Source organism: Dermochelys coriacea, chromosome 7, assembly GCF_009764565.3.
Source record: "Dermochelys coriacea isolate rDerCor1 chromosome 7, rDerCor1.pri.v4, whole genome shotgun sequence".
Taxonomy (NCBI): Eukaryota; Metazoa; Chordata; order Testudines; family Dermochelyidae; genus Dermochelys; species Dermochelys coriacea.
In genome coordinates this window covers 100223911-100238079 of record NC_050074.1, presented here as the reverse complement: position 1 = coordinate 100238079, position 14169 = coordinate 100223911, and positions in this window count along the sequence as shown.

Genomic DNA, 14169 nt, shown 5'->3' with positions numbered 1-14169 from the left:
TATTCATGATGACGACAGCACCTCCTTTGTCAGCCTTTCTGATTATGATGTCAGAGTTGTTTCTGAGGCTGTGGATGACATTGTGTTCTGCACGGCTGAGGTTATGGGGCAAGTGATGCTGCTTTTCCACAATTTCAGCCCGTGCACGTCGGCGGAAGCACTCTGTGTAGAAGTCAGTCTGTTGTTTCGACCTTCAGGAGGAGTCCACCCAGAATCCTTCTTTTTCTAGTCTTGGTAGGAAGGTCTCTGTGGGTTAATATGTTGGTCAGAGGTGTGTTGGAAATATTCCTTGAGTCAGAGACGTCGAAAATAGGATTCTAGGTCACCACAGAACTGTATCATGTTCGTGGGGGTGGAGGGGCAAAAGGAGAGGCCCCGAGATAGGACAGATTCTTCTGCTGGTTAAGTGTATAGTTGGATAGATTAACAATATTGCTGGGTGGGTTACGGGAACCACTGTTGTGGCCCCTTGTGGCATGTAGTAGTTTAGATAGCTTAGTGTCCTTTTTCTTTTGTAGAGAAGCAAAGTGTGTGTTGTAAATGGCTTGTCTAGTTTTTGTAAAGTCCAGCCACAAGGAAGTTTGTGTGGAAGGTTGGTTCTTTATGAGAGTATCCAGTTTTGAGAGCTCATTCTTAATCTTTCCCTGTTTGTTGTAGAGGATGTTGATCAGGTGGTTCCGCAGTTTCTTTGAGAGTGTGTGGCACAAGCTGTCAGCATAGTCTGTGTGGTATGTAGATTGTAATGGATTTTTTACCTTCAGTCCTTTTGGTATGATGTCCATCTGTTTGCATTTGGAGAGGAAGATGATGTCTGTCTGTATCTGTACGAGTTTTTGCATGAAGTTGACAGATTTCCACTCTATACGGCTAAATTCAGTGCCTTGCATAATGACAGGTTTCAGAGTAGCAGCTGTGCTAGTTTGTATTCGCAATAAGAAAAGGAGTACTTGTGGCACCTTAGAGACTAACAAATTTATTTGAGCATAAGCTTTCGTGAGCTACAGCTCACTTCATCGGATGCATTCAGTGGAAAATACAGTGGGGAGATTTATATACACACACAGAGAACATGAAACAATGGGTTTTATCATACACACTGTAAGGAGAGTGATCACTTAAGATGAACTGTAGCTCATGAAAGCTTATGCTCAAATAAATTTTTAGTCTCTAATGTGCCACAAGTACTCCTTTTCTTTTTAAAGAATTTTAAAAAATAAAACCAAACTTAACAAAACATTGTGCTTACTTAGTTTAGGTGAATATCTTAGATCAGTATCCTAAGAAATTGTGTGCCGTTAATTCTGTTATTAGAAATATAGCGTGTATTTGTTAATACAAAACAATTCATGGTAGGTAGTGAAGAGAAGTACTTTTTATTAAAACAAAAATAGTAATTTAAAAATAATACAGTTTTATCTCTACAGTAGCCACTTGAGACAACAAAGATCTATGTAATAATAATTTTACAAATTGTCATCGTATCAAATACTTTTCATTTAAAGTAATCACATTGGAGCTTTTCAGCATAAAGAGATGTTAGATATTTTAAATTTTAATAATTTTAAGTAGACAAAATTTGTGCAATTTGGCACTGACAAAAATATTATCTGTAGATTGCTTCTGTCATCCTTAATTCTCAAATGTGAAAAGCTGAAGTCCCTGTCAGTGCTTTATTCTGCGCTTGGCTTGTCTAAATGTCAGAAACACATTAATGATCAGTTCTGCTTTACTGAGACCTTTTATTGCTCATCAACATGGGTAATTTATAAGTCATCCAACCAATACTCACCTAAGCTTTTCCAAAATAAAGAATTACTGTGATTTTAGGTCAACAACATTGATTTACTGTATATTATAAGGTTTCAGAGTAGCAGCCGTGTAAGTCTGTATTCGCAAAAGAAAAGGAGTACTTGTGGCACTTTAGAGACTAACAAATTTAATTGAGCATAAGCTTTCGTGAGCTACAGCTCACTCATTGGATGCATTCAGTGGAAAAGACAGTGGGGAGATTTATATACACAGAGAACATGAAACAATGGGTGTTGCCATACACAGGGTAAGGAGAGTGATCACTTAAGATGAGCTATTTCCAGCAGGAGAACAGTGGGGGCGGGTGGGGGAAGAAAACCTTTTGTAGTGATAATCAAGATGGGCCCATTTCCAGCAGTTGACAAGAATTTCTGAGGAACACTGGGAGGTGTGGGGGGGAATAAACATGGGGAAATAGTTTTACTTTGGGTAATGACCCATCCACTCCCAGTCTCTATTCAAGCCTAAATTAATTGTATCCAGTTTGCAAATTAATTCCAATTCAGCAGTCTCTCATTGGAGTCTGTTTTTGAAGTTTTTTGTTGAAGAATTGCTACTCTTAGGTCTGTAATCAAGTGACCAGAGAGACTGAAGCGTTCTCCAACTGTTTTTTGAATGTTATAATTCTTGACATCTGATTTGGTCCATATATTCTTTTACATAGAGACTGTCCAGTTTGACCAATGTACATGACAGAGGGGCATTGCTGGCACATGATGGCATATATATATCACATTGGTAGATGCACAGGTGAACGAGCCTCTGATAGTGTGGCTGATGTGATTAGGCCCTATGATGATGTCCCCTGAATAGATATGTGGACACAGTTGGCAACAGGCTTTGTTGCAAGGATAGGTTCCTGGGTTAGTGGTTCTGTTGTGTGGTTGCTGGTGAGTATTTGCTTCAGGTTGGGGGCCTGTCTGTAAGCAAGGACTGGCCTGTCTCCCAAGATCTGTGAGAGTGATGGGTCGTCCTTCAGGATAGTTGTAGATCCTTGATGATGCGTTGGAGAGGTTTTAGTTGGGGCTGAAGGAGATGGCTAGTGGCATTCTGTATTTTCTTTTGTTGGGACCTGTCCTGTAGTAGGTGACTTCTGGGTACTCTTCTGGCTCTGTCATCTGTTTCTCACTTCAGCAGGTGGGTATTGTAGTTGTAAGAATGCTTGATACAGATCTTGTAGGTATTTGTGTCTGTCTGAGAGGTTGGATCAAATGTTCTATATTGTAAGTAACAGAGACCCTACGCTGAACACTGCCTTGCAAAAGCACTCAGCAATTACCACTTGCCCTTCTTGTTGGTTTCTGTACAAAAAGGTTAAAATGTAGTTTTTCTGTCAAAAAATCTAACAATTCTGAATTTGTACCAAGATACAATATGGAACATGTACTCTATATATTTAAATAATGGCCATTTCTGATACTATAATTAATTTACGTGGAATGGCTCTGCTGTGCATTTAGACATGGTACATACTCCAAAGTATGGGCCCAGCAGACCACTCAGACCATCACACAACTTGCAGGCTTTGCTACCTAAAGAACACAGGAACAAAATCAACTTTATGTTGTTATTTACAGCAAAATGCTGAGCAGAACATTAATAGAAATCAATATATTCTCATTAGAAAGTATTAAATAAGCAAAGTGAAAAGAGATCTGTAACAGTCTGTAAATACCTTATTTTAATTAAAAATAATGTTTTACCTTAGGCCACTTACAAAAATATGGATTAAATAAATGTCTTTAATCTCCTTTACAACTATAATGGGGGTTTGAAAGGCAACTGTAGAGAAATAAATGCATTTTCATTGTGCCACAAAAAATGTAAAGCTTATACTGTTTGTTAATATTCTGAAAAATATTAATGACATTCAGGTATTAATAAAGTTATGGAGAGAAATATGGTTTTCCATAGTTAAGGATGAAACTAGCCTATCATAAACCCAATTATGGTGCCCTAAATCTTCTAATTTTATGCAAACTAACTAATTTGTTTGAAATTTCAAGGGGTGATTTTGTGCCAGTCTAGAATTTTTCAGACAAGCATGAAGAATTTCAGTGTCAAATATAGCAAATATAATGGGGGAAGTGACACATGAAACAACATGAGAGGGTTTGAGGGGCTACTCTAGTCAGAGCAGGAAGGAGACAGCCACCTGAGTGGTAAGGAGAGCAGTAGAGACCTTTTAGCTGTACAGAGAGCACTCTCCAGAAAAAGCTACTAAATCCACTTTACATGTCCTTTCCCACCATGGGGGAAGCAGATGAGAAAGAGAGAGAGGACTATTCCTGTGCAGCGGGCAAACCCCAAAAGGGCTTCTGTCACTGAGCAGCTTGTGAACTTTTTAAAATGATTTTCATTGTTGCAGGATGGTTAAGGGATCAGTCTTTCATATTAGTCATGTCCAGTCCATACAAAGTCAAACTTTTGACTGCACAAACAAAGTATGCAATACTGTAATTTAAACTGCCCACATGTACAGGAGATGAACTTAAAGTCTTTATCAAACCCTTTGTTGAAATATTTCTATTTTACATGCACATTGTGATGGATGTACAGGATAGAAGGTTAGTGATGAAAGAAAGGCAGAGTTAAAGATGTTGGATCTTAATTATATTTTCACATATTCCAAAGTGTTGTAGTGTAAACTTAACTTTGAACTTCTAGAGTAATGTCGGTTTTTTTTGAGAAAACTAATGCCTAATGTGTTTTCAGAAATATCTCCAACGAAACCCCATCTTAATTAAGGGCTGTGCTTGTGAATTCTTTCCAGGCTCAATCCTATTTTTGATTTTGGCCTCTTTGGGATCCAAATTATATACTGACGCAAACTAAAATTTGTTTTCATTATATGAGACACCCAGAATAGGTTTCTTGATATGTTGTAGTCTCTTGCTTGCACATATATCTACTCTAGATGATTTAAATGTAGAGGGCAAGGTTAGTGGAAGGTTGTGCCTTCCTATCCAGAATTCTGCTCCTATTTTTTCACGATCAACTTATTTACCTCCCACAGAATTATAGGGTTTTTTCTTTTCATTTTCACTTCATAATTTCAGCACTTATTTTCCTGCAATCATAGTCACTCTGTAATTCTGACAACAAGCTATGTTCTTTTTTATTCTTTTGTGTCTAACAACAGCTACAGTAACTAGCAATCTGCTTTTTAAACTGTTGTTTATATTGTGAAAAGCACCGTGATGTTTGGGAAAGAACACTTCTAACTAACCTGATTATTATTTGGAAGCTATTCACAGCTTTTGTTTAAAAATACATACATAATGTTGCAATTTGTAAGAGATCTATGCAATTTTGAAATTTAAACCTCTAGTTGAGATTATAATGTACACACTGCCTTATTAATGCAATATTTTTTTTTTCTGGGAGAAAAAAAATCACAATTGATGAGAAATTATTTTTAATACAACAAAACAGATTCTGTGAGACACAGCCTCCTCGTTTACAATCAGAGCCTTTCAGATGTACAGTGTCTTTACTGCTGATGTTATTTAAAGTAAGTATATTCTTATTTCTGATGCAGTACTTGTTCCAAGCTGGGAAGACTGCTGTGTTTTGATGAAAAGCTTTTTCCTTGAATCAGGGAAAGAAAAAACATCCACAAAAGACATTTTGCTTCAGCTGGTAAAACTATATCTAAGGATGGTGCAACAGAATTTTTTTCAGTTGGTAGACCTGATTGCTGCACCTTCAATATGCTGCTGAGTTCATTAGTATTTATCACAGTGTTTATCTCCATTTCCTCCCTCCCCTTCTAGTATTTCATATTATTTAGAGCATTCAGATCTGATGTGATAGCAGCAGCAGCTTATGCTGATCACAAAGTAGGGAGGGATGGTGAGCAAGAAGGGTGGCTTTAGGTAAGTATTTGATAAAGATGATCTACCTTGTATTGTATGACCAGCTTCGTTGTATCTTTAGGGTCATTTTGGTCACTGGGGATGGTTCATGTCTATAGCATAAAAAAACCAGTCAGAGTAAACTAAATTCCAGGAAGAATTAAGTGCAATTCATACAGTCAGAATTACAATATGGGAATTTAAATTACATTGTAATTGATCTGAGCCAGAAAAAGGGAGAAGTGGTAGAATATAAACCCACCACAAGACTGGTTTATTTTAAAACATATAGGGTGGGATTTTCAACAGTGCTTGTTGTTGCCCTATCTCTACTCCCACTGAAGTCAATAGCACTTCTCCCCTGACTTCAGTAGGAACAGAGTTAGCCTGACAATCAGCTCTTCTATAAATATCACCCAACAAAGGGTAAAATTTTCAATAATACCCGAATGACTTAGGAGCCTCAATCCTATTTACAAAAGTGACATACAGATAGGAGCCAAGGGGTGAAATCTTGGTTGCATTGAAGTGAATGGGAACTTTACTATTGAGTTCATAGAATCTTAGCAATGTAGCACTTGAAGGGACCTTGTGAGGTCATCTAGTCCAGCCCCTCATTTTGAGGCAGGACCAAGTAAACAGAGACCATGCCTGACAGATATGTGTCTAACCTATTCTTAACAGGCTCCAATGACAGGGATTCCACTGCTGCCCTTGAAGAGGATTCCAGTGCTTAACTATGCTTATAGTTAGAAAGTTATTCCTAATATCTAACCTAAATCTCCCTTGCTTCAGATTAAGCCTGTTACTTTTTTGACTTATCTTCAGTGGCCATGGAGAATAATTGATCACCTTCCTTTTTTATAACAGCCCTTAACATATTTGAAAACTGTTGTCAAGTCTCCCCTTAGTCTTAATTTCTCAAGACTAAACATGCCCAGCTTTTTAACCTTTCCTCATAAGTCAGGTTTTCTAAACCTTTTATCAATGGGCCAGTATTTCTCCCTCTGTTTCATTCAAAATCAATAGGATTTATGAGGGGATCTTATGAGCTCTTCATAATAATTTCAATTGTAATTAAGAAATTTTAACATAGGTCCTCAAAGATTAAATACTATTGACTTAATTAAACATTCACTTAATAAACACACACAGAGTTTGGGGAAGGGGAATCAACCTCTCTTTTTTATTTGTGAGAGGATGTATTTTTGTTGATTTCTTCTGAATTCTATAATAAATTCGTTATTAAATGTAACTAGTCAGGACAAGAAAAAGGAAGAATAAACTTATGAGAAACTTATGAAGTAGTTCATATAAAGTCAACTTGCCGGAAATGTATTCATTATGAAAAGCATGCAGAGAAGCAACAATTCTAGACTTCAAAATAGTGATGAAGAAATACAATATAAAGAGATTTCACTGATGGTTGGAAAGATAAATCAAGTTAAGTTGCCTACAGAAACAACCAAAAACATCTCACTGCAAATCTAGAAAATTAAATTTGTAGTTTCTTGGGAATGTTGTGACTATTTGTTTTCATTTCCTTGACTTCTCTTCATTTATGTTTTGAGATTTGATCATTATTTGGGGAGCCAAACAACATCAAAATTTGTTCCTCAAAGACTCCAGGGAAAGTAATGTTTACCAAAGTAATGCCAAGTGAAGAAATCAAAATGGGGTCCAGTACCTTTAAAAAAGAAAAATGGAGAAAAAACTGGATAGTAGAACTGGATGATTTGCAACTGTTTCTTTGACCAAGAAGCTTCCAGCCGATAATTTTTAACCTTAATTGGATAGCAAAAGCAGAAATGGAAACCATACTAAAAATTGGCTTCCAGTGACTTTGACCTTTGTGTATTTTTACTTTGATCATATTTGTCAGAATTCATAAGCAACATCATTTCTCTTGATATCTACTGACCCCTGAAAGTTCAAGGGGAAAAAAAAGTAAAACGTTCACCCCATTATTTGATTCTCATTCATTTCATGTTAAACCAATATAAACAAACTCCATTATTTAGGAAACTAAAACCCACAGAGAAATAATCTTGTTGCTTTAACTCAATATGATTTGCAGTTCTTTGTGTTTGTGTTGAGTTAGGTAGCACTGTTGAATTGAAAGAGAGTGGGATTAAATATGTTGGTGTGCTTGGTTATTGCCATGGCAATGAATTAATGCTTTTGGTATTGTGTTACACCTGAATGTTACCTTAGTGTAGAGGTGGGCAAACTATGGCCCGCGGGCCAAATCCAGCCCACTGGCCCTTCCTGCCTGGCCCTTGAGCTCCTTGTCGGGGAGGCTAGCCCACTCCCCTGTTGTCCCCCTCCCCCGCAGCCTCTGCCAGTGCTCTGGCCCACTGCTCTTGCTGGGCAGCACAGCGACGGGGCTTCAAGCTTTTGCTGCTCTGAGTGGCATAGTAAGGAGATGGGGAGTGGGGGTTGGATAAGGATTAGGGGATCCTGGGGGGCAATCAGGGGACAGGGAGCAGTTGGATGGTGTGGAGATTCGGGGGGGGGCAGACAGGGAATGGGGAACAGGGAGGATTGGATGGGTCAGGATTCTGAGGGAGGCAGTCAGGGGGCGGGAAGTGGGCGGGGGCAGATGGGGGCAGGGCCCAGGCTTCGCTACCCGGCCCTCCATATAGTTGCACAACCGTGATGTGGCTCTTGGGCCAAAAAGTTTGACCACCCCTGCCTTAGCATATGACTTCCTTAATTTTTAGTGTTTATGCTTAGGGTTTAAAGATTAAACTTAGGGTTTGTATGCTTAGGGTTTAAAAGATTAGAGCTCCACCTGGGTATGTTCATCAGCCCTGTGATTATCAAAGCTGGGTTGTGGGCAGTCAGAGGTAGTGATCAGAGGCAGAGTGCACTGTCAGGAGTTGTGAGTCAGCTGAGTCAGGATACCAGGTGATCAGAAGCAGGAGTTCAAAACCATGAGTCAGAGGTCAGGAGCCAAGCCAGGTTAGAATGCCAAGAAGTCAAGGCAGCAGAGGAGTAAGGGGTGGGAAGGGGAAGAGCAGGAGCGGGGTGGATCCCAGTTGCTCAGACGCCTTCCTGTTCCTGTTGCTGGCTTAAGAAGGGCTGGTGGGCCAATTGCCTGCCCTGAGATTCCACCAATGGAATGTCATGGGCAGCGCTTCAAACAAGGGCTGGGCTTTATGGCTCCTGGGTCAGCAGTCATCAGCAGGCTGCTAAGTGGAGGGTTGACGCATAACTGTTCCTGTGAACCTGGGGTGGAGGCATGTGGGTTATGACAGTAATGAGCTAAATACAGGCAGTCCTCGGACTGACAACACAATTGGTTCCTGAAAATTGCGTTGAAAGTCGAAACGTCGTGACACGGAACCGCAATCCACCCCACTGTGGGACCAAGGGTCCTAAAGTCGAAACCAATTGTCGGAAGTCAAATCAGGGTGTTAATTCAGAAATGTCATTAGTACTGTTCATCGTAAGTTGAACATCGAGGACTGTTTGTACTCCCACAAGCCCTGAAGGCCTTATGTTTCTGACCCTTCTATAAGCCCTAGGAAAGCTTGGAGACATGAGGAGGGAATGGAGCTATGAGGTGGAGAAGTAGGTGTTTGGTGCAGGATGCAAAGAGTAGAGAGGACTAGGTGGGGGAATAGAGGAGCAGCGGGGATGCACTAGTGTTTCCTCAGCTTTTAAAGCATATGGACCTACAGTGGTTTGTCAGCGGGAAGGTCCTGTGGACTTTTTTTTCTCTGTTATTTCTTGCACCATGAATAAGGTAAGAGTTTGTCACGGAGGTCACGAATTCTGTGACTTTCAGAGACCTCTGTGACATTTTCCACTGCAGCTTCAGCCCAGGATGGAGTTGCCAGCCAGTGGGGACCCCGGAGCTCTGAGCCACCACAGACAGCGGGGGGCCCAGAGTGCTGCTGGTGGTGGATGCTGGAGTTCTTCCTCCCCCGAAGCAGGGTTTAGACTCTCATTCCTCCTACCCCATGCAGAGCTCAGGCTTCAGTTGTCTCCCATCAGTCCCCCCCCAGCCCACCTATTATTTTTAGTAAAAGTCACAGACAGGTCACAAGCTTAACCTTAACCATGAAGTATCATGTACTTTTTTTCATGACATTCATACTGGGTGACTTGCATCTTTAGTATTGCAAGCTACTGCTGTTCCAGCTGCACTGCATGTTGCAGAGTTAGCCCCATCATTGAAGCTTCTTGTCTAGAATCCCAAGAACTAGATTATCGCGTATGTGTTCTTTCTTACTGATTGCAAAATCACTACATTCTGTTTGTTCACATGTGGCCAGCTATGGAACTCCAGATTCTGCCTCAATTTCCCCACCCTGAGTCCATAAATAAATCCTAAATACTCTTGTATCAAAGAATGCCTATTTTAATCAACAGAAAAAACATGCCAAACAGGCAAAAACCTTCAACTCAGGTCCCACTCCTAGCTCTGGAGTTACATAGCCTTTAGATTTTCTTGGATAGCCTTTAGATTTTCCTACAGTAAAGAAACTCCCAGTTCCTCTCTCCAGAAAAAGGGTACTTTTGTCACCCATTCTTTGGTTTCTGCTACATAAAGAACCCCTCAGTCTTCCTCCTCATCCTGTGGTTATCTTTACCTAAAGCCTTTCCAGAGCTGAGATTCAGATCTCACCAGTCCATCACATAGCTAGACTGTTCTCTCTCTGGGGTCTACTTTGTCCAGGAGCCTTGGTTTCTCAGCTGATCACCTTTCCACTCCCTTCCAACATAAGTTCTGTCTGCCTTCTCATTAAAGGTCAGGTAATCACCTACCAATTAAGCCACCTGGACAATCAATTAGCTCTGAAGCTGACTTACCAGCCTTGGTCACAGATAGACTGGCTTGGATTCTTCTAAAGGGACAGGTTTCTTAAGAAAGTTTCCATGCTTTATCTGGGCCTCTGTACCCTTTAGTAGAAACATGCCCATATATTATTAATTATTTATGTATTATATTCCTTTCTGGAATGGAATGCTTATTACATGTAACAGGTGGATTAGAGGGCTAGGCAGCCTAGTGGTTAGAGTGCATGGCTCTCAGCCCCCTGCTTGGTTGAGGCGCCTCAGTCTTTAAGACCAGAGGGTAGGGAGATCCAGGACTTCCCTCTTCACCAGGACTCTGTGTACATCAACCCCTGAAGAGGGGAGGCCCCTCCCAGCAAGGATTCAAAATCCACTGCCCTGGACTACTTCTTACCAGTCTGTTAAATTTGGTCATGTTCCCTCAATTTTCTGGGCAGCTTGCTTTCCATAGGGTCTTCTCTTGGGCGGCACCTTGCCGTAGTCCCAGGCTCCTTCAGCCACGGCACCCACAAGTTAGTGAGGCTGAGCCTCTGTCTCTGAGGTTCACTCACTCAGGTACCTCAGGCGCTGGATGCTCCTAGGTCTCCTCCACAGCCTCCGTGGGCTGGGGAGACAGTGTTTACTCCTCGCTGGCTGCCTTGCCTGGTAGGCTAGTGCTCCTTCCCCTCAGGTAGGGAGGCAGCTAGTTCCTGCCTCTTCGGCAGTCAGCCCCAAACTGAGTCAGGATCTCTTTCTTTCTCCCCCCTTCCAGGACAGGCAACACAGTTGCCAACTTTCACACAGTAAATAAGCACTCTGATTTCACAATAAGCCAAAAATCAAGCTAATCCCATTTCAAAACAAAGCCAAAACAAGCCTATCCTTAAGAACCCTAACACTCTATGTGACTAGATCCCCCTCGGGGTGCAGTCTGAGACTGGTGGCCCTGCTGTGCACCCCTGGCTCTCTCCCACCTTTGTTCCTGCTTGTTCCTACCCTTGCCGCCCCCTTTGCCGGGAGCTGATAAAAAAAAAAAGAAGCAACAAGCAACAAACCAAAAACTAGCCAACAAGCAACTCACAAGCCAATTAAGCCAAAAACAAGCCCAATTTCTGCATATTTTTTTCGTGGGTTTGGCATTTCTGCCTAGCATTAGCTGCAGGTATAGTGAGGCAGGACTAGCTGGGCTCAAAAGCTTTTTTTAACCCTTGCTGTGCTGACTGGCAGTTTTCTTTGCTTCATCACATCATACTTGAAGGATGATGTCATGGTTCAGCCTTATTCCCTTTCTCAGTAAATGATCAATAAATATTTTTAGGTTTCAGAGTAGCAGCTGTGTGATGGCTTATCTTAAGTGATCACTCTCCTTACAGTGTGTATGATAAAACCCATTGTTTCATGTTCTCTGTGTGTGTATATCAATCTCCCCTCTGTATTTTCCACCAAATGCATCCGATGAAGTGAGCTGTAGCTCACGAAAGCTTATGCTCAGATAAATTTGTTAGTCTCTAAGGTGCCACAAGTACTCCTAAATATTTTTTAGTTTCACTCCCTGTTGCATCATGTGGCCTGAGCTCCCTGTGTTAAGCTTCTGTGTGGTTTGGATTAAAATGAAACACTCCTTCCTCTCAGCATATGTGGTGGATTTAGCAAAGTGAAAGTCTTGTGGAGGGTCCAACTTAGTCATTTTTCTTTAGCTCTGGTTTTCCTGCATAGGTAGGATGCTACTGGGCTGCTACCCAATCTTTTGAAGCACTAGGAACTTTCAGCTTTTCCTGTTCTTTCTTTTCTCTCGTGTCCACCAGTGTTGTCTTGTCTTCCATGCTGAAAAAGAAAATCAACCCACAAAATCTCCTTTCAAATCATTGAGGTTTTGTACTTTCTATAACAGTTCAAATTTCTTCTAGTTTCAGTTTTCAAGAACATGGGAATGCACCCTGGGATTGGCAGCTCCACATGAAGTATCTATATCAAGAACCTCATTCTTTGAAGCCAGTGAAATCTTTGCCACTAACTGTCACCAGTGTACTACTTGTATTAACACCTGATTCTATTTCCTCTTGTCCTGTGTGTAGTACTGTGTAGTCTCAGCATCCTTGACAGTGGCCTGCCTATTTGTACCATCCCTGAGCTCATAAACTGAGCACTGCTTGCTTCATTTACCAGCAATCCATATAGATTACCAAAAGAGGAACGGTCCTTAACATATGCCTATCATCTTCAGACTGATGCTCAATGAGCAGGAAAGGGTAAAATGGTTCTCTGCCCATGCTCCACTGCTCATTAATAGCTGTGTTGCACTGCTCATTAAAAGCTGTGTTGCACCTTGTCAATGCCACTCCTTAAAGCTTACCCTAAATGCAAAAAGAAAAGGAGTACTTGTGGCACCTTAGAGACTAACAAATTTATTAGAGCATAAGCTTTCATGAGCTACAGTTCACTTCATCAGATGCATCCAATGAAATGAGCTATAGCTCACGAAAGCTTATGCTCTAATAAATTTGTTAGTCTCTAAGGTGCCACAAGTACTCCTTTTCTTTTTGCGAATACAGACTAACACGGCTGCTACTCTGAAACCTAAAATGCAAGTGTCATATATGTCTATGGCCCATGTCAGCTGACTCAGGCTCGCAGGGGCTCAAGCTACAGGGCTATAACATTGCAATGTAGATGTTTAGGCTTGGGCTGGAGCCTGGGCTCTGGTACTCTGTGAGAAGGGTGGTTCCCAGATCCTAGGCTCCAGCCTGAGCCTGCACTTCTATCCTGGGATTTTATAGCCCCACAGGCCAAGCCTCACAGACCTGAATCAGAAGACTTGTGCCAGCCACGGGTGTTTTATTGCAGTGTAGACATATGCTTACAGGCCAAGTGCCATGACACCTGTGACACACTGAGAATCGCATGATGAAGCACATAAATTAGTAGCCAAATAATTTGAGCAATCTGGCTGGACTGCTACTTTCTGATAGGGATTCTTGGGTAAAGTCTGAGCCAATGTCTCAGTGACAGATAATCTAAACTCACTCCTTGATAATCCAGCTGAAAAAAGGGTAAGGTCAGTAGTTGTACCTCCAAACTAGATATAAAGGATTCCTAAAAAAAATGGGAAATCTGTCAACATTGTGGAACTGAACCCTCTCCCAAAAGGCTTGAAACAGGGGCAGTTGCATCAACACTGTTGAACTATATGTGCATATATCTTCCAATGGCAATCTAAGGAACTGTGAAATCTGTTCCTCCCCACAGCATTATCCTTCTGAAAACCATGCCAGATACTCTGCAACTGAGTTGAAATTATAAGAGGAAATTTTTCCATATCTGAGTCCTGCTGAACCTCTGAATCCACCCTTCCCTGACAGTCACTGTGTGCTGGTAAAGTGTCAAGGTCAGGCTTTAGTTACCATGCTTCCTGTGATTTCCAAAATTTTCCATGAAATTATCACTGTGGACAGATTCTTGGGCCCTGCTACAGTCACGCTTGCCTGAAGACATTGTACGAGCATGAGTTCATTGGCTAGAAACTCAAATGTCAGCACCCTCTTTGCCTAAGAAACTGCTGGATTTGCCATAGGGAATATTCTCAATATTCACTGCTTAGGGGTCAGTCCACCCCATAAAGTAATACCAAAAACTGTCAGTATCAGCAACAGTGCTAACATGAGCACCCACTGCTAATCCACAGTTGCACAAATTCCCTCATTTTACCCACCAACCGATT